This window comes from Chinchilla lanigera, unplaced genomic scaffold, assembly GCF_000276665.1.
Source record: "Chinchilla lanigera isolate Chin_1 unplaced genomic scaffold, ChiLan1.0 scaffold00049, whole genome shotgun sequence".
NCBI classification, from domain to species: domain Eukaryota; kingdom Metazoa; phylum Chordata; class Mammalia; order Rodentia; family Chinchillidae; genus Chinchilla; species Chinchilla lanigera.
This window is the reverse complement of record NW_004955450.1, coordinates 17,507,372-17,532,002: the sequence shown is the minus strand read 5'-3', so window position 1 is coordinate 17,532,002 and position 24,631 is coordinate 17,507,372. Positions and strand designations below refer to the sequence as shown.

Below are 24,631 nucleotides of genomic sequence, written 5' to 3'. Positions count from 1 at the left end.
AATCATTTCCACCGGGCGTCGTGGCGCATACCTGTAATCCCAGCACTAGAGAGGCTGAGGCAGGAGGATTTTGTGAGTTTAAAACCAGCCTGGGCTACAAAGTGAGCTCAAGGCCAGTCTGAACTGCATAGGGGGACACTGCCTCAAAAAGATTAAAAAAAAAAAAATTTTTTTTTAAATTCATTTCCACTGGGCATGCTGACACACACCTGTAATCCCAGCACTCGGGAGGCTGAAGTAGGAGGATCGTTGTGAGTTTGAGACCAGCTTGGGCTACAAAGTGAGCTGAAGGCCAGCTTGAACTGCATAGCAAGACCCTGTCTCAAAAAGACTAAATAAATAAATCATTCATTCATTCATTCATTTCCAAAAATGAAATGACTGGATAATTCTGACTTTGAGCAAGGCAGCAGCCTGAGACAAGAAAGTTTAAATCTAACCCTAATTTCACTCTTCATGTAAAATAATTACTGTGGTCGTTGCAAAGTCCCAGCGTGGAGCTTCTTTTAATCTCACTTAAACTACCTAGTGTGGCAGTGTTACTTTATGGGATAAAAGCAGAATAGCAGCTAAGCTTGCAAAGAGCGGCAGTATGCTCCAGAAAGAATAGTAAAATCACCTCGGCTTGGTATGGAATGAAAGGTTTGAAAATCCCATAAAATTATGAAAGGAGGCAGGAATTTATGCTTATTTTGAAGTTTTTGCCTTCTCACCTGAAGTGCTCACCTGTGAAGCTTCAGGTTTGGTTTGCCCGCAGGTATGTTTATATAGTCGTAATTATGAGTAAAGTAACGAGTGTCGCGCTTGACTTGCACTCCTTTTTCACAAGTCCGGTAGGGCAGATCGTTAGTGAGCAGTGCTGGTCTTGGGGGTTTCTCCATCCCCGTTTCCCGTGCCTCTCCCTGTGCAGAACGTGTCCAGTCGCGTACACAGAGGCTAGGACCTGCTTTTTCAAAAATGTAGGTGTTTTAAAAGAGACCACAGGAAGGAAGGAATTGGTACAAATGAAATTTCACTTATTGTACACAAATTGGAGGTACATTTCAGGGCCTGTCTGGATCCACACTACCTTTTCCCCAGTGAGCAAGCCCTGCTTTGCTGTTATGGACAGACAAACTTGACCTGCAGCCCTCCATAGTGGGTATGTCTCGCTGGAGGAGGGGAGTTGTCAGTCCCAGTATCACCAGCAGTGGCTGTTTCCCTTCAAATCTGCAGCTTGTGGGGAAGATGGGGTGATAGAAAAGACAGAGATGGTTCAGAATCGAAGGACAGGAAGATGGTGAGAGAAATACACACACCTAGAAGTAAACCAGTTCTGGCCTCCCTCCTTTAGAGAGCCACTACCTCCTGCCTTCTCACAGAGCTCTTGATTGCGATTATCAGCTGGGTCTTTGTGGCTAAAACATCCATAAAGTTACCTTAAAGATTCCATACTTGCAGGTTTATGGAAACAACAGAACATTTACTTGAAAATGGTGTAACCTAAAATGTGGAAGAATTGGATACAGGTTTCCAGTTTGAAAAAAAGTGGAGTAAAATTGGCATTTTCTTCTTGTCCAGGAAACCACCCCAAAGAAGCAGAGAAACAGAGGAGCTAAGGTGCTGTCCTGTCGGCACCCGACACCTGAAGCCTAAAGGAGGAAAGGTTCATTTTGCCGGGTGGTGAGGGTCACTGGTCGGCTGGCTCCTAGGCAGAAACTGCATGGCGGAAGGACCTGGTGGAGAAGAGCTGCTCGTGTGGTGGAGAGCGGGAAGCAGAAGGCGAAGGAAGCAGTCGGGAACGGGGAAACACCCTTCAGGTCACGCCTGCCCCCTGCACCGTGACCTGCCTCTAGCCGACCCCGCCTCCTAACAGCACCTTTAGCTCTGAAGTCATCCAAGGACGAATCCACTGACCTGCGCAGTACCCACCCCCCGACTCCATCGCCTTCCAAAGACCCCACCTCTGACCCGGGGACTGGGGGGCATTGTGGATCTAAACCATAACAGGTGCGTAGTGAAGTCTAAGATGCAAATTAGTGGAAGGGCTCCCGAAAGCAGCGAAGAACAAACAGGATGGAGGAGGAGGAGTAGGGGATGCCTGTGGGTGCAGCTACTGCTTCCCCAAAGAGCACACCCAAGATGGAGAGCTGCCACGCCCTGTGTCCTAACAGGGACAGGTGATTGAGGCAGTGATAGTAGCAGCAGGCACCAGCCTGGTTCTGACAAGTGGGGGTGACACAACTGACTCACATGACAAACCTTATGTTAAGAGATTGTCTACTGATGAGGCGAGGATTGACAAAGAGCCTGTTGTGCATCTTATAGCTGCCTGTTTCTTCTGAATGGGGAGAGGTAACAGTTAAAGTACTATCATATTTACCTGATGTGAGGCTTGGACACAGCTCTAACATCTACCAACTTTTAAAAAATGTATTCTTTTAAAATCTGATGTTTATACACAGTGGAGTACTACTCTGCCATAAAGAAGGATACACTTAAGTCATTTGTAAGAAAATTGAGGCACCTTAAGACCACAACATCAAATGAAATGAATCAGGCACACACTTAAATATCTTATGTAAGATTTAATATCTTTTGTTTCTCTTGTATGAGAACCTAAATCATGAATAAAGACCAAAATAAAAGATAGATCATAGAAACAGGGAGATAGATCTTTTGCAAAAGGGGAATATAAGGGCTAGGCATGGTGGCTTGTGCCTGTAATTCCAGTACTCAGGAGGCTGAGGCAGGAGGATTGCTGTGCATTCAAGGCCAGCGGAGCCACATAATGAGTTTGAGACCAGCCTGAAGTACATAGTGAGACCTTGTCTCAAAAAAAAAAGGAAAAAAAGGGAAGGTGACCAAGAGATGGAGGGAGAGGACAGAGAGGGGAGAAAAAAGCATTACTGTGTCACGTGCATGCACCTACCCCCATAATGGATGCAGTCAGTATGTACTGCAAACGTATGGGTAACAATTAAAGTTTATAAAAAGGAGAGTATGTTCTTTCACAAATTATAAACACACTTATAGACCTGAAGATAAAGGCACAAAAATGTGAACGACTTACATAACTGGAAATATAAATGTCTCTATAATATATATATGTAAAGACAACCCCATTTATAGTGAGAAATCCAAATTAAAATTAAACTGAATTACCACGTTAACCCATCTAATTAGAAAAGATAAAGTTTGCCAACACTGCATTAGCAAGCATGTGTGGAAGAGGTATTTCATCTGTTGCTGACAGGAACAAAACATGAAATAGTCCTTCTGTAGGGTTACAACATTTACCAAAATTACATACTTTTTAAATCAGAATGTATTTGTAGTTTTGATAAATTCTACCTCTAGGACTTGGCCCTACATATTACTTACAAATGTGAAATATGACATATACAGTACAATGCAAATCTCTGAGGCATTAGTTGTAAAAGCAGGAAGTAATGTCTATCAATGTGGAACTGGTCCATGGATTACTATGTAGCCATTTGATGGAATACTATGCTACTGAGGAAAGAAGTTACATCTTACTGATACATAGTGAGTTCCAAGTATAGGTTAGTTTTTGGGGGAGCTTCAAAGTCTATAAAGTATTGATGACAATTTATGAGTACATTTTTGAACTGTCAGAATTTTGAGACCTGTGAATGGGTTGTCTATTCAAAAATCAACAGTAAGCATTATGTGATGCTGCTTGTTATGGCTTGTGTCTAGATGTTCCCCTAAAGCCTCAGGCACTCAGAGGCAGGGCTTGGGGAGATGACTGGATCACTGGCATGTGATACCGCATTAGTCTACCCTGCTGTGCGTGGGTGAAGGGTTTACTGAAAGGGGAAGACCCACCTTGGGAGTGGGTGGCACCAGGGAATAAGCTTGTAGCCTGACTGGAATGCAAAGAGGAAGAAGGAAGCCTCCTGCCCGCCTTGCCATGGAGTGTTTCCCCTCTGCCATGCCCCCTGCCTTGGAACCAGCAAACTACCAACTGAAAGAAGCCTCTACAAATCGTGAGCTAAAAATAAACCTTTGCTCTTTTAATTCACGGGTGTTAGATGTTTTGTCCCAGCAATAAGAAAAACAGCTAAGACGTGTGTTTATATGTAATCTCTTTTCTAGGAAATCTGTGCATCCCTTTAATTAGGAGCAGATAAGGGAAGTATCCTTGTCCTGTACTGCGGCTTCTTCTGCCAAACCAGTCTGGGCTACCTACTGCGTCTCCTGAGTTTTATCATATTCACAGTGCCATGGGAAGCTGAAACAGAACAGTACTCCTTGCCACAAGGCTTGTATGACTAATTTCAGATAATTATTGTGTTTATTCTGTGCAAATGTTCAAAACTCCGTACGTTAAACAGAAATCTTCATAAAGTTCTAACTGTATCGGTTGCATTGAATTTAAGCAAGTTTTCACTTATTTTAGAATCTGCCAAATTAGGTATGCTTTCCTTCTCTGGCATAAGCTACATTTTAGTTCTTTTGTAACAAGGGTATGGAAATTCAGGACTCTTAAAAAAACAGAAACTTGTCAAAGATGATTAATGTACCCTTTTATTTCCTATCAAATTTAGTGTCAAAACAATAATTGTAGTTAGTCCTATTCTTTTCAGCTGTTTATTTGAAAGTGGAAAATTTCAGTTTTCTAAGTAATTCTGGGCCTTAAGGTTATGGCTTGCTCATGACTAGAAATGGACAGTTGAGGTACTGGAGATCTACAGGTATCCCTACAGGGCATTTTTAGGATATTCTTCTGGAAAAGTGAAAGGGTATCTGAGTCCATGCCTTTAAGAGATATATATATATAATTTTAATATATTAATATATAATATACTGTAGGGGCCAACCTATGAGCTTGTACCTGACAAAGGCACAACAAAGATGAAATACAGACACAGAATAGGTTAAAATGCGGAGGGCCAGGGGCTCTTGTCTGCCTTTGACAAAGAGCCCTAAGTGACTGGTGAACCCTGGCTTTATTCACTCAGTTACAGGCACAAGCAGTAAGAATAAACAGGATTTGTCTGTCTCCCACCATCCATGATACACACCCAAAAAAACAACAGGGTCTCAGGGGTTTTAATTTTCCCTGCAACATGTGAGCACACACTCCCACCACCTTCCTCTCTGGTGCTCACAGAAGAGGCCAGATAGGCCTTACTCTTCCTGTCTGGTCTCCCACAATGTATTTTCAATTATGTAAGTATTTTATATATAAATGTATATATGTATATTATATATAAATATACAAATATAGATATATAGATATATATAAATTTTTTCCTGACATAGAGTTCCAGCCTCTTAATGAGATTTACTTATACTCTTCTGATGCCCCATTAAGCTTCAACCAATGGCAAACTCCCACTAGGCCTGTCTAAGCTTAAGGCTATTTGATATTAAAACACAAGGAAATGTCTCTGCCTAAGCAGATTAGGGAGTCATAAATCAAGCAAGCCAGATTTCTAAACAAGGGAAATTTAAGCATGGAATTTGCATACATTATCCCTTCTTGCTCCATGCAAACACCCAGATATTGCTTGGCAGACTTTGGCCTACCGTATTTAGAACGGTGGTTATAACATTAGCATAGTAGCCATCTTTCCACGACTGCTGCCAGAGGAATTTCAGGCTCCACGTGGGGATTTTCACAGTAATTCCCTCCCAACACCCTCCAATACCCTTTCTTTAAAATGTCACCTGGAGCTTTGCAAGCAGACTGCTTTCTTTGCCTCTACTTGGCAAGTTTTATTTGTGCAGTCTGTGCTTGCTTTTCTATTTGGCATTTTCCCCTCTCTCTTTTTTTGTTTTTGGTACCAGGAATCGAACTCATGACCTTGTGCTTGCCGGCAGGCACGCGCTTGCACCACCGAGCGATATCCCCGGCCTCCCCTCTCATATTACCTTCCGACTAAAAGACTAATTTACTGATCAAATTTAGTTGATCAATTTAAATTTTTAATTCTATAAAAGCCCAAACACTGTGAAGAAGGAGTGGAATCTCCGTTGTCTCCTGTGTAACAGAATTAAAGTTCCTTCTGTTCAGCTGGCCTTAGCCATGCAGGGCTTTGTGACTGTTTTAAGCCTCCTTATGTTTTCTGATGTGGCCTGTGACTTGAGTCACATTTCGTCCACCTTAGTTTAGTGTCTGCACTTTTACATAAGCACTGTGGGATAACTGATTGCACCTCTGGAGCGCCTAAGTCTGCACTTTTATAACAAATGCGATTTATTATTGTCCTTAAAGTGGTACTTCATGAGGGTGAGGCAGAGTGTGGTGTTCTGTCTTCCCTAGATGGGGATGTATACCTGGGAGAGCCTCACCCCCTTTCTGAACACTCTAAGGTGGAAAAACCTGTGTCACTTTAACCAAAATACGGTTTCAGTTCAGAAAGTAGAGTACTCATATTCACAATTCTGGACTTTATTTAATGCCCATATCTACTTTTTACAGGACCTGGGATATACATTTTATATTAGTTTCTTGCTTCTGCTATTAATAAATTGCCACAACTTTGTGGGTTAAAACAACATAATTTTATTATCATATAATTATTTAGGTCAGAAATGCAACATAGGGGACTGTTTTCCTGCCTTTCCTATCTCTTACATTCCAGTCCTTGGTTCATAGCCCCCTGTCTCCATCCTCAAAGCCAGGATCATAACATCCCTCTGACCTTTCTTCGGTTGCCACAGCTTGCCCTCTGACCACACCTGGAGAAAGTTTTCTAATTTCAAGGATGCATGCAAATGGGTTAGACAGGGTAATTCCCTATCTCAGGGTCTGTAAATGAAGTACATCTACAAAATACCACACCGCTCACCCAAGCTAGCATCATCTCTTACTTGTGTCTCTCCTGGATTATAGCATAGCCCCTTCCATCTGGTCTCCAGTGCTGCACTTTTGCCCATTGTACATTATTTTCTCACAGCAAAATCAAGTTTTGTTTTGCAAATTTTCTGTTTAAGATATCTGCTAGACAATCAAGAGGATTTTACATAGTTTTCGAGCACATAAACGGACCACTGCAATATAACCGGCATTTAGAACCACAGGGCTGAAGAGATAAGCAAAGGAGTAAGTGTAAATAGAGAAGAGGCTGAGAACTGTGTCTTGGGATATTTCAACATTTAGAGATTTCGATAAGGAAGGAGTCAGCAAAGGCTCCTAATCTGCCTGTGAATTGGAACACTGTGAAACTAAGAGCATGTGGCTTCCTTGAAGTCAAGTGAAAAATGTATTTTAGGAAGAATAAAGTAATCAGCTGTGTCACGTGTTGCTGAGAAATTAAAAAATACGAAGACTGTATAGGAGTATTGCCAATGAATTCAGCAAATGTAAGTAATGCTCTCAGTAATTTTAGCTGAGTAGATACAAAAGCCCGATTAGAGTGTGGCAGGTATGGAAAGGTGCCGCTCACATCATCTGCTGCCGGATACATCACTGACTGATTTTTTTCGGGGGTGGTGGTTGGGGGGGATTTTTTTTGTACCGGGAATTGAACTCAGGACCTTGCACTTGCCAGGCAGGTGCTTATGTGGCTGAGCTATATCCCCGGCCCCTACATCACTGACTGAAAGCCCCAGCTGACGCTCCTGTAGATTCACCAGTGGATCTGTCCTAAGACCAGCTTTACCCCAGGGTGTTAGCCAGTAGCAGAACCTGGCTGGAGTCAGGGCTGGACTCCCCTAACAGGCAACGTGGGCTTAAGGGCTCACGATCAGCCTCACCAAAACATTCTCAGAGTGATGCCGCATGCTGAGATTGTCTCCCAACCCTTCCTCCTCCCTGTCCGTTCACAGGCGTTAGACCTGTGTAGTGGTGTACGGGCTCTTCCAAGTACTGTACCTGTGTTTACCCTCCACATGCATTTTTCTCCAGAAATCTTTTACCCATGTAGTTCCATCTTGGTGTTTGCTTTTCAGAGAATCCAAATGAATACAGAGTAGGTTAAATAAAGAGTGGCAGGAGATAAACATTGTAAAGAGAACCAAATGTGGGAAAATATGAGCTCTCTGCCTAGGTCTGCATAACATTTAGATGTAAGCTAATGCAACATTTGTATGCTGATCAAAATTAACTGACAAAGGAGGAGAAGCTAATGAGTAGACAACACAGAAGACACTCCAGGAGCAAAGTGCTGAGGCAGGCAAAAGGAAGTGCAGTCTGGAGGGAGGGGCGGCCAGTTTCCAGCATCTTTTCCTCTGTGCCTCCCCTATAGCAGCGCGAGCTCTTCCTAGTGAGAAAGACGCTTTCCAGAATAAATATCTTGAACACACGTTATTTCGTTTGATCCTCACATCTGTCCTGTGATTGGCAAGCGTTAGCATCATATGCATAAGAGATGAGAAAACTAACATTCAAAGAGTGTACGTGAATTTTCAGGGATTCTGAGTTTAGGAAAGAGTAGCAGAGTTGAAACTACAGTCATGTGTTGCTGGAAGACAGGAACACACTTTGAGAAATGTGTCATTATGTGATTTTGTTGTGCAAACACTGTAGAATGTTCTTATACAAACCTAGATGGTGTAGCCTACTGTAGCCAACCTGCCTAGGTTGTCCTATAGTCTTATTGGACCACGGTCACATACGCAGTTCATAATCGACTGAAATGTCACCACACAACACAGGACTGTATTTCTCTGACCTCCAAGACCAGGGTTTCACTTGTTACTACATCCTGTTTCCTTTAAGAAAAGGCAAGAGCATGGGTGCAGGGTGTAAAGAAAGAGATGAACACGCGATGGTTACTCTAGTGTTAGGTGTCATTATGGGGGAGGAGCGGAGCTCATATCCGGAAGCTCAGGGTTACTCAGTAGACAAACCCAGGGGAAAATATGTAAAGCCAAGAACCCCATCTGAGATACTAGCCATCCAGTACAATCCGAGTGTGTGGCAGTGAGGCAGACAGACGACAGATACTCTAGGCCAGATTGGAGATTTAAAACTATGGGTAAGAGGAAATCGTCCAGAGAGTCCCTGGGTCCTGAGAACTGTGCAGCAGGTGTTTTACGCATGCACCACTCAGGCTGTGGCTACTGAGGGACTGAGGCTCTGAGTGAGCAGGGAGCAGGCACGCTGGGGTTCAGAGCCAGCCTGAAGGCTCCTGCACAAGGGACTAAGGAAAAGAGGAGCATGTTGGGTGGAGGCTGGGGTGGGAGGGCTGTCACAGGGACAAATGAGATGCTGCTCGAGGTGGGAGAGTATTCCTGTCTATGTCTAAGGAGATACCTGTTATCTGTCCAATGATAAGTGAGAGCTGGTGTCGTTTCTCTAAGTTCCCAAGTCAAGGGAAGGACAGAGAAGTGAAGAAGGGTTAATAGGCTCCAAGAACCAGGAGAAACAGGTCTTTTTTTTCTTTCATAATTCCTTGATCAAAGGGTAAATATATACTTTCTGACTTGTTTAAGCTTTGACATAATTTTCATACTCTTATCTCAACTATCCTCTTTCTACAAGAATAAATTGTTTTTTCCCACTGTAGGAACAAGAACAGCACCGGCCCCCACTTCACAGCACACCACCCTCCTGTGAGAGCCAGTAGATCCCGCCAGCCCATCTCTCCCACCTCAGCTTCTTCCCCTCCCCAGCCGTTGGAAGCATGACCTTGAAAGTGAGTGCTGGCCCCATATTTTCTTATAAGCCCTGTCGCCCTCAGGAAAGGAGGGGCAGCCCTCAAGGACATGTAGCAGGACAGAAGGAGAGAGCTTGTCGGGGCCAAGTTCCACCACAGAAGAGCGAGACCGTCAGATGAGAGGAAGCAGAGCTGTGCCGCTCAGAAGGCCACTCGTTCGGCTGGAGTTCTGTTGGCGATTTGTCTTTCGGAACTCTGGCCGGGACGTGCGAAGCACGACCAAGAGGGAAAAACCAAAGCAAACGGAATACGTATTTATACACAAATAGTTACCCTTAGGTGCAGGTCGTTCTCTTAACCATTTTCTCTCCCTCTCTGATAGAGCAGTTCTCTGCGCCCCAAATGTAAAGACACAGGAAGAAACCTTACAGTCACTCAGGCACTCCCTGTCCTTTCACACCACAGCTGGCTGCTGCCCTCATTTTTGGGCTCTTCCGGTTTCGAATTTGTGCAGTTCACAGACATTGCTTAGCACGAATCACTCACCATATACGTCACTTATGTTCTGAACTCTATTCCCACCTAGATTATGAGCTAACAAGGGCAAAACACCGCTTTTGTCCATGACCTGTCAAGGAGGAGGATCCCCCCAGAATGCTGGATGGATGAACACACAGGTGATTGCTGCTCTCCCCTTCCCCGCTTTGTCTCCTTTTGATGGTTACCCCAAATGTTCACTCTTTCGCAAAGCTGTTCTCGATTTCATTTCTTAGCCCTTAAGGACTTATTCTCCTGGGACACGCATTCCCCCTGTATTCTTGTTTTGCCGTCTTGCGTTCTGTTCTTATTTTACTCTTCCACTCATCTTTAATTCTCCTATTGCTCCTAGTACACAGTGTACATGCAGCAGATGATTAACAAAGAGCACTTTGATTTCCATACTATCCCTGCAAGGCAGACAAACCTCATATTCTTGTCTCCATTCTACTGATTAAGAAATTGACATTTACAAAAACTAATAACTGGCCAAAGAGCTGGCTGGGATAAGAACACAAAGACAGAAAAGGAGAACCAGGTCTTACTTATGAACACATTTCCTGACCTCCTATACTTTAAACAGATCTGCTTTTATTGATTTTGTTATTTTGTTTGTTTTGAGACAAGGTCTTGCTCTATAGTCCCGGGAAGCTTTGAACTCATAATCCTGCCTCAGCCTCCCAAGTGCTGGGATTATAAGTGTGCACTGGGGTTATAAGTGCATAGCCAGCTCCAGACCCGCTTTTAAACAGCATTTGGGAGAATATGCTGTGTCATAAAAATGAAGAGCTTCTGCATTTACAAACAAGATAAAGGCTGTAAAGATATTTCCCGCTTTGCTCTTTCCTTCAGGGTGCTTTCCTTTTAACCAGCACCATCCATCACCTTATATCGTCTTACACAGATAACTTCTGTGTCCAAGGCTGTTTTGTGTTTTTGTGTCACCGTTGTCCACCTTGTCGAGGCCCCAACGACCTCACAAGGACACGGTCACAGGGCTGCTGTGGCCCTTGTCACTCTCCGCAGAGTGTGAATCCCTGCACCTTCCAGTCAGTTCTTCACAATACTGATCAATCTTCCTGAAGTACCACTGTCTACACCCCCTCTGCCACACCCTCTCCCCTTTTTAATGCTGTCCTCTACGTCCGACTAAGATCAAGCTCTTGTTGGCCCTCAGAACATGGCAGCTCCGCATGCTGAGTATTTTATTTTACTTTTCTTTTTGTGGAGAAATAATTTATTAAAAATCAACTTTAGTGCTCACTTTGGCAGTACATATACTAAAAATCAACTTTAAACACTTTATTATGAATATGAGAAAAGCTTCAAAGGAATTTATACCTGAAACCACATTAAAATTATAACTCAGTAAATACCAAAGGACTGGCGGTGAGGATTTAAAATTTTACATAGACATTTGGCCTACTGCCGTTTGGTACATAGGCCAAAGGAGAGCTTTACTTTCTAACATTCTAATATATGTGGTAAAACCATAGTACAAAGCACTGGATTTATTATACAGTGCTAACACTCTATCAGAGATGGGAGTCGTGATATGCTACAATAACTTGGTCCTGGTGAGTTGCCATCAACTCTTACACTATTGCTTTTCCACTCCTGCAGTTCCCCATGGCCTCTGACTCAGTTTCCTATCACACAGTGCTAATGTGCGGCACTCAAAAGACTGAATTAGCTTCTGTATTGCAAAGTTACAAATGTAACCCTTGCCTTCCTTGCCTAGAATTGTTTTTGCTGTTTTAGGTCTCTTGTGGTTCCAAATGAATTTTAGGAATGTTTTCTCTAGTTCTGTGAGGTATACTACTGGTATTTTGATCAGGATTCTATCCAATCTGTACAACAATTTTGGAAGTATGGCTATTTTCACTACATTTTCTTCCTACACAAGAGTGAGAAATATTTTACCTTTTTCAGAGGACTGTAGTTTTCAATGTAGTGATCTTTCGCTTCCTTCGTTAGGTTGATTCCTAGGTATTTTATTTTTTGGGCGCTATTGTGAAGGGTGTTCTCCCCACTTTCTTAGGCAGTGGGTTTCTTATTCATGTACAGGGAAGCTATTGATTTTTCTGTGCTGACTTTCTATCCAGCTTCATGACTGAGTCTGGTCATTAAATCTAGAAGTCTTTTGGTGGATTTTTTGGGATCTTCTATGTAGAGTATCATGTCATCTGGAAATAAAAATAATTTAATTTCTTCTTTTCCCTTCTTTATTCCTTTTACTTCTTTCCTTTGTCTAATTGCTCTGCCTAATGTTTCCAGAACTATGTAGAATAGGACTGGTGATACAGACATCCTTGTCTTCTCTGTGATTTTAGAGTAAAAGCTTTCAGTTCTTATCATTTAGTATGATGTTGACTGTTGGTCTGTCATAGATGGCTTTTATCATATTGATATAAAGGCCATCTATTCCAGTTTTTGTAGGGTTTTTGTCATGAATGAGTGTTGGACTTTGTCAAATGCCTTTTCTGCATCTATTGAGATGATCATGTGATTTTTGTCCTTGGCTCTGTTGGTATGGTGTATTACATTTATTGGTTTGCATATGTGAAGCCATCCATCCATCCTTGGGATGAATCCTACTTCACGGTGTATAATCTTCTCGATGATTTGCTGCATTCTGTTTGTCAGTGTTCTATTGAGGATTTTCCCATCTATGTTCATCAGGGAGATTGGCCTATAATTCTCTTTGTTAGTTGGGTCCTTCTCTGGTTTGGGTACCAGGGTAATACTTGTTTCCAGGAATGACTTAGGAATATTGCTTCCCTTGCAATTTCACTGAAGAGTTTGAGGAGTAATGGCATTAGATCTTCTCTAAATTTCTTGTAGAATTGAGCAGTGTCTTCGTCAGGGCCTAGGCTTTCCTTTGTTGCTGGGTTTTTAATTACATCTTCAATTTCATTGGCTATATTGGTTTATTTAGAATTTTTATATCTTCTTGATTTAGCTTTGGTAAGTTATATGTGCCACCAGGATATCAGATTTTAAGTTCTGGGGATTGTTTGGGCCTATCCTGAAGTGGTCTCAAGGTCGTTACTTCACCTCCAACCTTGAAGTTCTATACCTCTGGTAGGAAAAGGGACGTTCCAGTGCCCCATATCCCAGGGAAATAAAAGCTTCTTAGAAATCCCCCACTGCATTTCACTTAAATCTCTCAGGTCACAATGATTTCATGTAGCCACATCCATTTCCAAAGAAATCTGGGAAATAAAAATTCACTGTTTTTTGTTTTATTCTTTTTAAACTGGGCGCAAAATTACTCTCAGCAGAATGAAACTCCTGTTAAAAAGGAAGAACGGGAAACTCCATGTGATATAAGCAACTAAGAGCACGCCAACACACGTTCAAGGGATGCACATGGTTGCTGCAGCTGTGGCACTGGATCCGAGGATGCTCCCAAAGCAGCGATGGGAAGCCAACCAGCACCCCACCCACAGGACAGGTTGCAAGTTTACTGACTTCCATCACAGAAAAAGAGTTTTCAGAACACATCAGTCGCAGGCATAAAGGGATTTTTTAGGTAGAATTTCAGGAGAGTGTGGGCCCTCAAGAGAGAGGAGCATTATTTCCTGGGGCTGGGAACATTTTTGTTTCACTCAGGGGGTGGAAAGCTATGGAAAAACTACCCCCCTAGAAGGATAAGTGGCCCATTTTACAGGTGAAAGGTATAAAGCCCAGGATTTTCTTTCTAGTTGGAAAATTTAAGCATTCTTTGAATTCTTTCAGTCTGCCCCTTTACCTTAAAATCAAGTTCCTGCTTTTTACTTCCTCCACTAAGCTAATTTACAGATTTGCAGTGCCCTCAACGAATTTTTGTTTTTGTTTTTGTTTTGAGACAGAGACTCACTATGTAGCCCAGGCTGGCTTTGAACTCACAATGATCCTCTTGCCTCAGCCTCACACCTGCTGGGATTACAGATTTGTGCTACCACGCCTGGCTTTAAGGAATTTTAGACGTGATGCATCTGCAAAGAAAGAAGCATAAATTTATCTAGGGAATCCACGCACGGATAGTCTTGAGTAACTGACTGTGCCCTCAAAAGTTGCAGCCTTCTTAAAATGCAATTTTTAAGTTACGATTTTCTTTGTCTCCTTTCTATGTACAGTACTTTATTTCTTCTATCCTACTTCAGCTAGATAATGGAATTTGAGAGGACTGATAGGAGAAGGGTAGAGTTGCAAGCAGAATTGAGCCAAGGAAAATTCTACATGTTTATTTAAAGTGCAATTTTTTCCAGGGGAAAATATATTAAGAGTTCCATGAGAGGATATCGGGAGCATTTGCCTGGTTGCAGCCACAGGAGAGGAATGGAAAGTTTCTTGTTCCCGTCACATGTCAGCTGGCAATTGATCAGAAATTTCCCAAGCCCTACAGAGGCAGCTCAGAACAGTTCCGACGCGACATGCTTGTTGTTTTGCATAGGCTGCCGAAGGCCCATTTTTTATCCCATGTCATTATTGATAAGAGTGACCACCGGCAATGTCTTTTTGTTTCTTTCTTTCTTTTCCTTTTTTGCTTCGAATTTGCAACAACATCCAGTGACTTCACTTCTCCTCACTCTTAAAATGCATCTTTGGCAAAGTCCCACACCCTTCACGGAAGGGTGGGCACAACCAGTCTAGGCCCAAGGATTCTGAGACATAATTATGATTCTGTATTTTTCAAGTTTCTGCCATTCTGACATGTTATGATCCCCCAGCTCTTGGTTTTTACTTTCAATTTCTCTTTTAAAACAGGGTCTCGCTACGTAGCCCACACTGGCCTTGCACTTGCAGTGATCCTCCTGCCTCAGCCTCCTGAGTGCTGGGATTACAGGCATGTGCTATCTCACCTTGCCCTTCCTGGTGCTCTTTCAAACATTGCTGCATAGTCAGGAACACTTGAGCCTTCTCTTGTCTCTCATCACTCTGTCTTTTCCTGGATACTCGCCCTCTCTGGCACAGGAAAGGTCAAGTAAATGTTTAGTTACTTTTTAAATTAAGTGCTAATAGCTGGCCAAGTGTTTACGGCTACCTAATCATACCTATGTCCTGTTTTGTAGATGTAAATAATACTTTATGATTCTTTTTCTCATCTCAAAATTATAAAGAATTTGAAAAATATAGATCAACCAGAAAAGAAGTGGGAACCTCCATAATCCCTGCACCCCAAACGCCCGCTGTTAGCGCTGCACTCTTCCTTGCAGTGTGTCTGTCGTGCGTACGGACTGTGCACCTTCTCTAGTGGTTTGCTCCTACATACTGCTTAGTAACCTGTTCTTCTGGTTACTTAGTTACGGACTGTGCACCTTCTCTAGTGGTTTGCTCCTACATACTGCTTAGTAACCTGTTCTTCTGGTTACTTAGTAACCTGTCTTAATGCGGCATGGCAATAGCTTTCTCCTCCAGCCATCCTTTTCAAATTCAAATTTTTGTCTTACTAAAATGATACATAAAGACACTTTAACATCAGTGTTACAAGACTTGTGAAAAGTAGCATCAATCCCTCTTCATCTCTGGTTTTCATCCATCAAGATCAGACACTTGCAACTACCCTGTCTTTCCTCAAAAAAAAAATATGTATATATATATAGTGCCTTTATACATAAATAATGCCTTTACAAATATGATGCCTTTATAATGTTTAAACTACTGACATTGAAAAATGTCTTCTATAATAGAAGACAGCATTTAAATAGAACTCATAAACTGTTTACTGATGCACATACATTTTTTCCTTCTTCTTGGAGTTACATAACATTTTTTAACAAAAATTATCATTACTGTTTACATTAAAACAACCATGTGAATATACTTACTCCCACTGAACTGTATCCTTAAAATGGCCAAAATGGTAAATCTTTTTTTATTCATGTTTTTGTTTTTTAACCACAAGTTTTAAACAAAAAAATTATGTTACTTGAATCACTTAAAGTTCTGTACTATATTTCATCTGTTGTACAACTTTTATTTTCTCTACCATAAGTAATTCCTTTGCTTTCATACTGGCTTAGTTTTTATAGAATTGATCCCAAACTTTCAGCAAGACTATGAAATTGAAGTCAGTACAACCCAAGCGCCTCAGTGCCCTGGCTTTGCTCCGTTTTGCTTTGCACTTGTGGTTCTGCTCTGAACACTCCCCTTCTGGCGTCCTCTGCAGGCCTACTCTACCCGAGTGGAACTTTTATTCCGATCTCACTCCACTGTTCTGTGTTAGATTTCTTGCTTCCCGAGCTCCAATACTTTTTTCTTGCTTTGCTTCTTCATTGATGAAGCACTTATTTGAAGAACTTCGATAAAACTCTCTATGGGAAGTAATTTTCTTATGTTCATGAGTGGCTGTGGTGGGGCTCAGAAAAATAACACGCCAAGTGTGATGCTTTAACACACAGATCTTCCTTAGCGACCTGCCCATGTACAATGTCCGGACTCACAACCTGCATGCAGACTCAGGACACAGGCGCAGAAGCGGCAGTGTGGCTTCCTGGTGGCCTCTTCTACAGGACAGTGCTGTAGTGTTACTTCTGCTGTACATTACAATCCTGCATGTAGGAGTTATTCCAAGAAAAGCGAAGTCATCTGGTTGGAGTTTCCTTTGACCATTTCTTTGTTCTGAATATTGTAATGTACACACTATACACAGTGCCTTATTTAGTGACCAATTCATTTCGCAGCCTGGTCATAGGAATGGACCTCGATCGTTAAATGAGGAATGTCTGTGTTGAGTACTTGGAACTGAAACCGTATTCTCGGAACTAAGGTCTCTGATCTTTCCTTGCTCTTTTGCCTCTTCCAGAGGATGAAGGAGCTCTCTCTGATGTTCCCTTACATGACTGAGGAAAGGTCTCCCAGAAGCAAGCCAATTATTTTGATCCCACCTGTTATGGTTCAGATGTCTCCCCAAACCTCAGGTGCTCATGGGAGGGGGCTTCAAATTGTGACTGGAGTATGGGACATCATATCTGACTTGCTGTTAGGAGGAGATGTCTGGTTGGAAGAGTGGGGTCTCTGAGGCCAGAGCCTGAAGGGCCTTAGCTTGACTCTTTCTGCTTCCCAGCCACATGCCTCCTCCTCCACAGCTTCTCCTCTGCGATGCCCCTCTGCCATGCCGCCCTGCCTTGGAGCCAGCCAATTATGGACTAACGCTTCTACAGACTGTGAGCTAAATAAACCTTCCTCCTCTAGCCTGTTGGTGTCAGATATTGTTTCTCAGCTATGAGGCAAGTAAGACGCTATCCTTATAATCTCGCCTAACAGGGAGGATGATTCACAGGAAGGAAGACTGGAATTGACGCCACTCTGAGAGCCCAAAAATCTTTGTCCCGGGCTACTGTCTGCTCTTTTGGCTCATTCACTGCCCTGAGAAATCACTACTCTACACCCCTAGAAAATCCCAGGTCCCCTTTTCTTTCCATAGTTTGTAATGGTATTTAAGTTTCAATCATCTGGCGCTTGTCTGAGCCTATGTTAGTGCACATAAATAAAGCTGCACGCCTTTTCTCCTGTTAACCTATGTATTGCCAGATTATTTCAGCAGACCCAGTTTCTGAAATTTTAAAGGACAGAGACAAAGCTCCTCTTGCCTAATAACTGAACTCTCCTATTCTTCCCTTACTTGATTAGTATGTGGCCATGTATAGAAGTTTAGATCGCAAATAATTTTCCCTCAGAATTTGGAAGGCTTTACCCTACTGTACCTTCCAGGATTGCTGGTGACACTGCGCCATCTGACTCTTAAAACTGTATATGCTGTTTGTTGTGCGTGGATTTTGCTTTTTGTTTTTTAAAGATTCTTTATGCTTAGAATGATATGTGTTGGGTCTTTTCTTTTTACTCAGTTTTCTCATCATTTATATTATTTGTGCTCTTTCAGCTTGCTTTGTTTTGTTTTGTTTTTGGTACTGGGAATCAAACTCAGAACCTTGTGCTTGCCAGGCAGGCGCTATGCTGCTAAGCTGTATCTTTGGCCTACTCTTTCAGCTTTGAAACTTGTATCCTATAGTTCCAAGAAAATGTGTTTTCTCTGTGATTCCTTCTTCTGTTTTGTTTTGGATTTTTATTTTCAGAATTTTTATTATTTAGATATTATGTCTCTTGAGAATATTATCTTCTCTTTCTTTAACTTTTTCCATATGTTGTCTTTGTGTATTAATTTCTCGAGATAATATTTGATCTTTGAGCTGGATATGGCATGCCAGTAATCCCACCATATGCCAGCAATCCCACCTATGTGGGAGGCTGAGGCAGGAGGATTGCAAGCTTGAGACCAACCTGGAGGGCTTAGTGAGACTACCTCAAAATTTAAAAGGGCTGAGGATGTAGCTCAGTGGTAGAATACCTGCTTAGTACGGCTTCAATCCCCAGAACTAGAAAAAAAAAAAAAAATTGGAACTTTATCTTTCAAGTCTTCTATGGAGTTTTTCCATGGTTGTTTGTTATCATGCAAATTTATTTTAGTTAATTCTTTTTTGTTTCAAGGATTTTAAAGTTGTTGAATTAGAGGCTTTATGAGCTGGAGTAAAACTTACTGAGTTAGAAGAATTAGGACCCCTAAATCTAATTGCTAGTACTTCTTTAAACAAATAAATTTCACTAAAGAAGAATCCTCCATTCTTGTATTTAGGTAATACAGGCCTCACCAACAGCATAATATGTTGCCGTATTTACATATGTAATATATTTTTTCACAAATGAGATTATGCACAATGCTCTAAAATTTCTTTGTTCCTAGCACTATATCTAAGACATCTTCCCAAGTCTATGAGTCAGAATGCGTGTGTGCAGGGATATAAATAGCTGCCCACAATTTCACGTTATCGGTCAGCCAATACTAGTGAATGGACACTGGGGTATTTCCCGCTTCTAACGGCATTGCACTTATGTCGTATCTTCCTGGACTTGTGCAAGATTAACTGCAAGCTATACTACAGAGGCGAAGTGACTGGATCAAATGGTGTGCGTATTTTCACTTTTTGTCAGAATCGCTGTTATAGCTTGGCTCCAATCTCCTGCCTCAGTGTTTGTTATACAGAGGCATCCTAATTTAATCAAACAGTCATCTATTGTTAGAACTTTACGTTACTTCTAGTTTTCCAAAGGCTCCATCCTCTTCTTCTATGTTGTCTCCCCAAGAGGCCAAAGAACAGTAGGTGAACAGAGCAGACTTTCCACAGAGAGCCTTCCTAAAAACCTAAGGTTTCTTCTCTGGCTTTCATAACCCCAACTACTCTAATCACATTTCATTTCATTTTTGTTAATTTGCTCTTAAATCCTCTGTGCCATTTCACATGTCTGTTACAATCCAGTGTCCAAAACTGACATGTGTTTGAAGGGTGTGGCCAGTTCTAAACTTAGCAGAGGGATACTTTCCTAGCTCTTGGATGTCAGAGACCTATTAATACATTTCAGTATCACGGTTAGCTTTGTGAAATCACTCGCTCTAGACTGCCAGCTCATACTCAGCCGGTGGTTCCAGCTTATCAAATTCACACAACTGGAAATAATATTTAATATGTTAGATGAGAGAAAGAAAGATCATGGGATTTTGGAACATTGGACCAAAAGATAAAAATGATCAGTAATACCACTGTAAGTTTTGCATTTATGTTTTTTTGTAAGAAGTGGAAGATGGAGATGATTTAACTTAACACATAGACACTGAAACATTTTAAATTACTATATACCTAATATTGGCAATCTCATGAAATTGCTTTCCAAAAAATTTTGATGCTCTTTTTTAACTGAAAAAAAATTAATGTTTGGCTTTTCAAAGCTTCTTCTCTCCCAGGTTTGGCCAAGAAAAATTCTCGGCAAGGTCAATTCCTGGTCCTCATTAAAAGATTGGTAGATTGGGTAAGAGGAAAAAGCTGTAGTTAACACCTTGGAAATGCTGGAGAGTTGGAAAAAAGACTGGTCTCAAAGATGAGAAGAATTACTGATAAAAGCAAAAGCCAATAAACATTGATTAAAGGAGTGAGTTTAGGGCATTTGTAAAGGAGAGGAAAAGAAACTGAATTAGCTGTGGCATTGAAGGGCTTATCTTTCAAGAAGTGTTGTCATGTGTTAGGTGTGTCACCCCATTTTGTTTTAGAGATTTAAGTAAAATTAAGATTTGCACCACCCATTTGGTACTGGAGCTATATCTCAGGCCCTTTTAATTTTTTATTTTGAAATAGGGTTTTGCTATGTTGCACAGGTTGGCTTCCAACTTGTGATCCTCCTTGCCCCAGCCCTCCAGGTAGCTTGGAGTGCACCGCTGGGTCCTCCTGAGAACAGTCAGAGCTACCCATGGGTTACCACATCTTACGTTAAGTCTACAGAACTATGGTATTCACCACAGTGAAGATTACAATCATGTCATTTGACCCGGCAATACTGGCATTATTATTTTCAGTTCTGAGTGCCACATATTTACAAGGTTCAGAGGTTTGCTGGGCTACCATAATGAAGTATCTCTAACTGTGTGGCTTGATCAAGGTAAGTTTATCTTCTTGTAATTCTGAAGGCTTGGAGTTGGAGATCAAGGTGTCAGCAGCATTGGTATCTTCTGAGATGTTTCTCCCAGGCTTTATGTACAAGCCACGTGCTCCATATGTCTTCATATGGTCATGCCTCTTGGTGTGTCTCATCTTTTTATAAGGACACTAGTTATACTGGGGCCACTATACCAATCTCATTTTAATGACCTCTTGAAAGACTGTATCCAAACACACTAACCTTTGGAGGCACTGGAGGTTAGAACTCCAACATATGAATTTGGTGGTGGTGGGAACACAATTCCGCCCATTACACAGGGCTACTGACAAATTCACTCTTTATTCTTATTTTAAAACCCCCTGAATTTTATTGCTGACTTTTTAAGACTTAGAACCAAATTTCTTGTAATCTGTAAATATCCTCCACATCGTCATTAAATTACTGTTAAAAGTGGTGAATTAATTTGGCTGATACACACTATTGCTTTTCGTATTCCACTCAGAAGTGTTTAAAATGCTGGCCACAGTGGCACACCAGTAATTCCCAGCTACTTGGGAGACTGAGGAGGGAGGATCATGTAAGCTTATGAGTTCGAGACCAGACTGGGCAACACGCTGGAGACCTCATTTCAAAAATAAATAGATAAATAAATAGTGTCTGAGCCTATCAGGTAAGGTCAAGTTTATATAAAAAAGTATTTAGACTCTATTAGTTTTTAATGTGAAAAATGACATAAGGTGTTAGTTGTTAGTCCTTTGGGATTAAGGTGTATATGTAAGGAAGTGAAATAATTTTCTTTTCTGAAAAGTAGGAATCTGAACCAGATAATCTCCAAGGTCTCTTCCAACTCTAAAATTCTACAATTCTGTTTCAGAGACAATAAAAGTATACTTTAAAATATTGGATATGTGCATTAAATAAAGGCATGTAGGAAAGGCATAGTCTGTTGAAGAAATAATAGCATTTAATCGATGTTAACTGTCCACTTAAGCAAAAAAGAATAGATAGTAAGTTTCTACAATACTCAGATAAATATCAGAGTTTTACACATTATATTTATTCATATTTCCCAAGCTCATATGGAAGTCTATTCACGTACTTTTCAGCAAGTGAGGATTACATAGTAGATCTGCCAATCCCTAAAATTAGTTTTTAAAAATACCTTGTAAAAGTCAGAAAACATGGCTCATATTTTTGAAGGCTAAAGACAAGCTAATATTTTACTTTTCTTTCTTTAAGATAAGGACCAACTATCAGGAAAAAGTTGTGAAAATGTAGCAGTAATACTTGGAGGCTGCTTTCTGTGGTGAATTATACTAGGAAAGACTTTCATGTGCTGCTGGGGCTCATTTCTGGCATCAAGTTGAAATTACTTCAGCATGAATAATTTTTAAATGAAACATTTTGAGGGTGGAAAAGAGCCATAGTGGATTTTATCTGGTTATTAAATTCAAAAAGTACCTTGTATCAAGAAAGTGGATATTGTGTCCAGCATTATTAACATATTCTATTTGCAAAAATGATGCTGTTATTCATGTGAAAACAGATGTTGTTCTAGATAAGTTCTTTCACAGGTCTCAAACATGTCCACATGAAATTAGAGGAATTAATTATATTTCAAGCAAGAGCCTGGTGCCTCTTCTGCTGTATAGGGGATGTTTGGGTTATCTACTGTTGCATAACACACTACCCCAAAATGTACTGGCTTAAAACAAGGATTGGCATACCATCTTAGTTACTTTTCTTATTGTTGAGACAAAATACCCAACACCCAAAGTTAAAGGAGGAAAGGTTTACTTGGCTCACAGTTTGTAGAGATTTTAGTCCATAATCGGCTGGCTCCAAGGCAGGGTGGCATGGCAGGGGGCATCACAGAGGAGAAACAATTCATGGCAGGCAGCAGACAGCAAGCTACAAGTGATAAGCAGTGAGTCTTTTTGTCCCTTGTATCCTATCCAGGTTCCCTACCCTTAGGGTGGGTAGCATTCACACCCAGGGTGGGGCAGCCCTAATCCTAGCACCACACCATGAATCCTAGATCCCAGCATCACACACCCCAGTCCAGCCACCTTCCAAAAGCCCCACCTATGACCCCATGAGGCTTTGGGGGGACATTTAGATACAAACCATAAAACACACACTTTTTCTGTGTAGGCCCAAAGAGTAGACATGTTTAGACTTTGTGGGTGCCATATGATCAGCTGTCAGAGGAAGAGAAGGCTAGGGCCTGGTTTACGGATGGCTCTGCACGCTATGCAGGCACCACCCGCAAGTGGACAGCTGCAGCATTACAGCCCCTCTCTGGGACATCCCTGAAGGACAGTGGTGAAGGGAAATCATCACAGTGGGCAGAACTTCGGGCAGTGCACTTGGCAATACATTTTGCCTGGCAGGAGAAATGGCCAGATGTGCAACTATATACTGATTCATGGGCCGTAGCGAATGGTCTGGCTGGATGGTCAGGCACATGGAAAGAACATAACTGGAAAATTGGTGACAAAGATATTTGGGGAAGAGGTATGTGGGTTGACCTCTCCATGTGGGCAGAGGATGTAAAAATATTTGTTTCCCATGTAAATGCTCACCAAAAGGTGACATCGGCAGAAGGAGACTAGATGAGTAGTCTCCTACTCATCTCGAGTAGATCAGATGACCCGGTCTGTGGATAGTGGCCAACCTCCTTCTTCAGCTGCCCCTGTCATTGCCCGATGGGCTCATGAACAGAGTGGCCATGGTGGCAGGGATGGAGGTTATGCATGGGCTCGGCAACATGGCCTCCCACTCACCAAGGCTGATCTGGCTACAGCCACTGCTGAATGCCCGACATGCCAGCAGCAGAGGCCAACACTGAGTCCCCGGTATGGCACCGTACCCTGTGGTGATCAACCTGCGATCTGGTGGCAGGTTGATTGTATTGGACCGCTTCCATCATGGAAGGGACTGCGTTTTGTCCTCACTGGCATAGACACGTGTTCTGGATATGGATTTGCCTTTGCTGCACGTACTGCTTCTGCCAAAACTACCATCCGTGGACTTACAGAATGCCTTATCCACCGTCATGGAATTCCACATAGCATTGCCTCTGACCAAGGAACACATTTTGTAGCCAAAGAAGTAAAGCAATGGGCTCATGCTCATGGTATTCACTGGTCTTATCGTGTTCCTTACCACGCAGAAGCAGCTGGATTGATAGAAAAGTGGAATGGTCTTTTGAAGACACAGTTAAGGTGCCAGCTTGGTGGCAGTAGCTTGCAGGGCTGGGGTAAGGTACTTCAAGAGGCTGTGTATGCTTTGAATCAGCGCCCACTATATGGCACTGTGTCTCCCATAGCCAGGATTCATGGGTCCAGGAATCAAGGGGTGGAAGTAGGGATGGTACCACTCACCATTACTCCTACTGACCCATTAGCAAAATTTCTGCTTCCTGTCCCCACAACCTTATGTTCTGCTGGCTTAGACTTCTTAGTTCCAGAGGGGAGAAGGCTTGCACCAGGAAGCACAACAATGATACCACTGAACTGGAAGCTAGGATTTCCACCTGGTCATTTTGGTCTCCTCATGCCTCTGAGGAAACAAGCTGAAAAGGGAGTCACAGTGTTGTCAGGGGTAATTGACCGGGATTATCAAGGGGAAATTGGACTACTACTCCACAATAGAGGAAAGAAAGAATATATGTGGAGTGCGGGAGATCCTTTAGGGTGCCTCTTAGTATTACCATGCCCTGTTATTAAAATCAATGGGAAACTACAACAACCTAATATAGGCACAGTGAGAAATGGCCCAGAGCCTTCAGGAATGAAGGTATGGGTCACTCCACCAGGAAAAGAACCAAGACCTGCTGAGGTGCTTGCTGAAGGCCAAGGGAATACAGAATGGGTAGTGGAAGAAGGTAGTTCTAAATACCAGCTACAACCCCATGATCAGCTACAGAAGAGAGGATTGTAATTGCACTACTTCTCCCCTAATATGGTTCTAATGTAATATAATGTTGATACACTTACTACTGGTCCTTAAGGATTGTTAAACTGTGCTATACTGTTCAGGTTGTGAAATGATAAGAATAACCATCA

At 41.9% G+C, this 24,631-nt stretch overlaps 1 long non-coding RNA gene across 3 annotated transcripts in view; it reads left to right on the top strand.

Annotated features, from left to right (window-relative positions):
- Positions 1-3,772: 3,772 nt before the first annotated feature.
- LOC106149565 overlaps positions 3,773-24,631 on the top strand; it is a 24,656-nt gene continuing 3,797 nt past the window's right edge. The window contains exons 1-5 of one of the 3 annotated variants that reach the window (XR_001235836.1): positions 3,780-3,992; positions 4,102-4,271; positions 9,465-9,593; positions 10,141-10,231; positions 21,064-21,375. This is a non-coding gene — a long non-coding RNA (uncharacterized LOC106149565). Of the gene's footprint in view, positions 3,993-4,101; positions 4,272-9,464; positions 9,594-10,140; positions 10,232-13,375; positions 13,678-21,063; positions 21,376-24,631 lie in introns of those variants that run through there. The other 2 variants (XR_001235835.1, XR_001235834.1) reach the window with 2 other exon arrangements.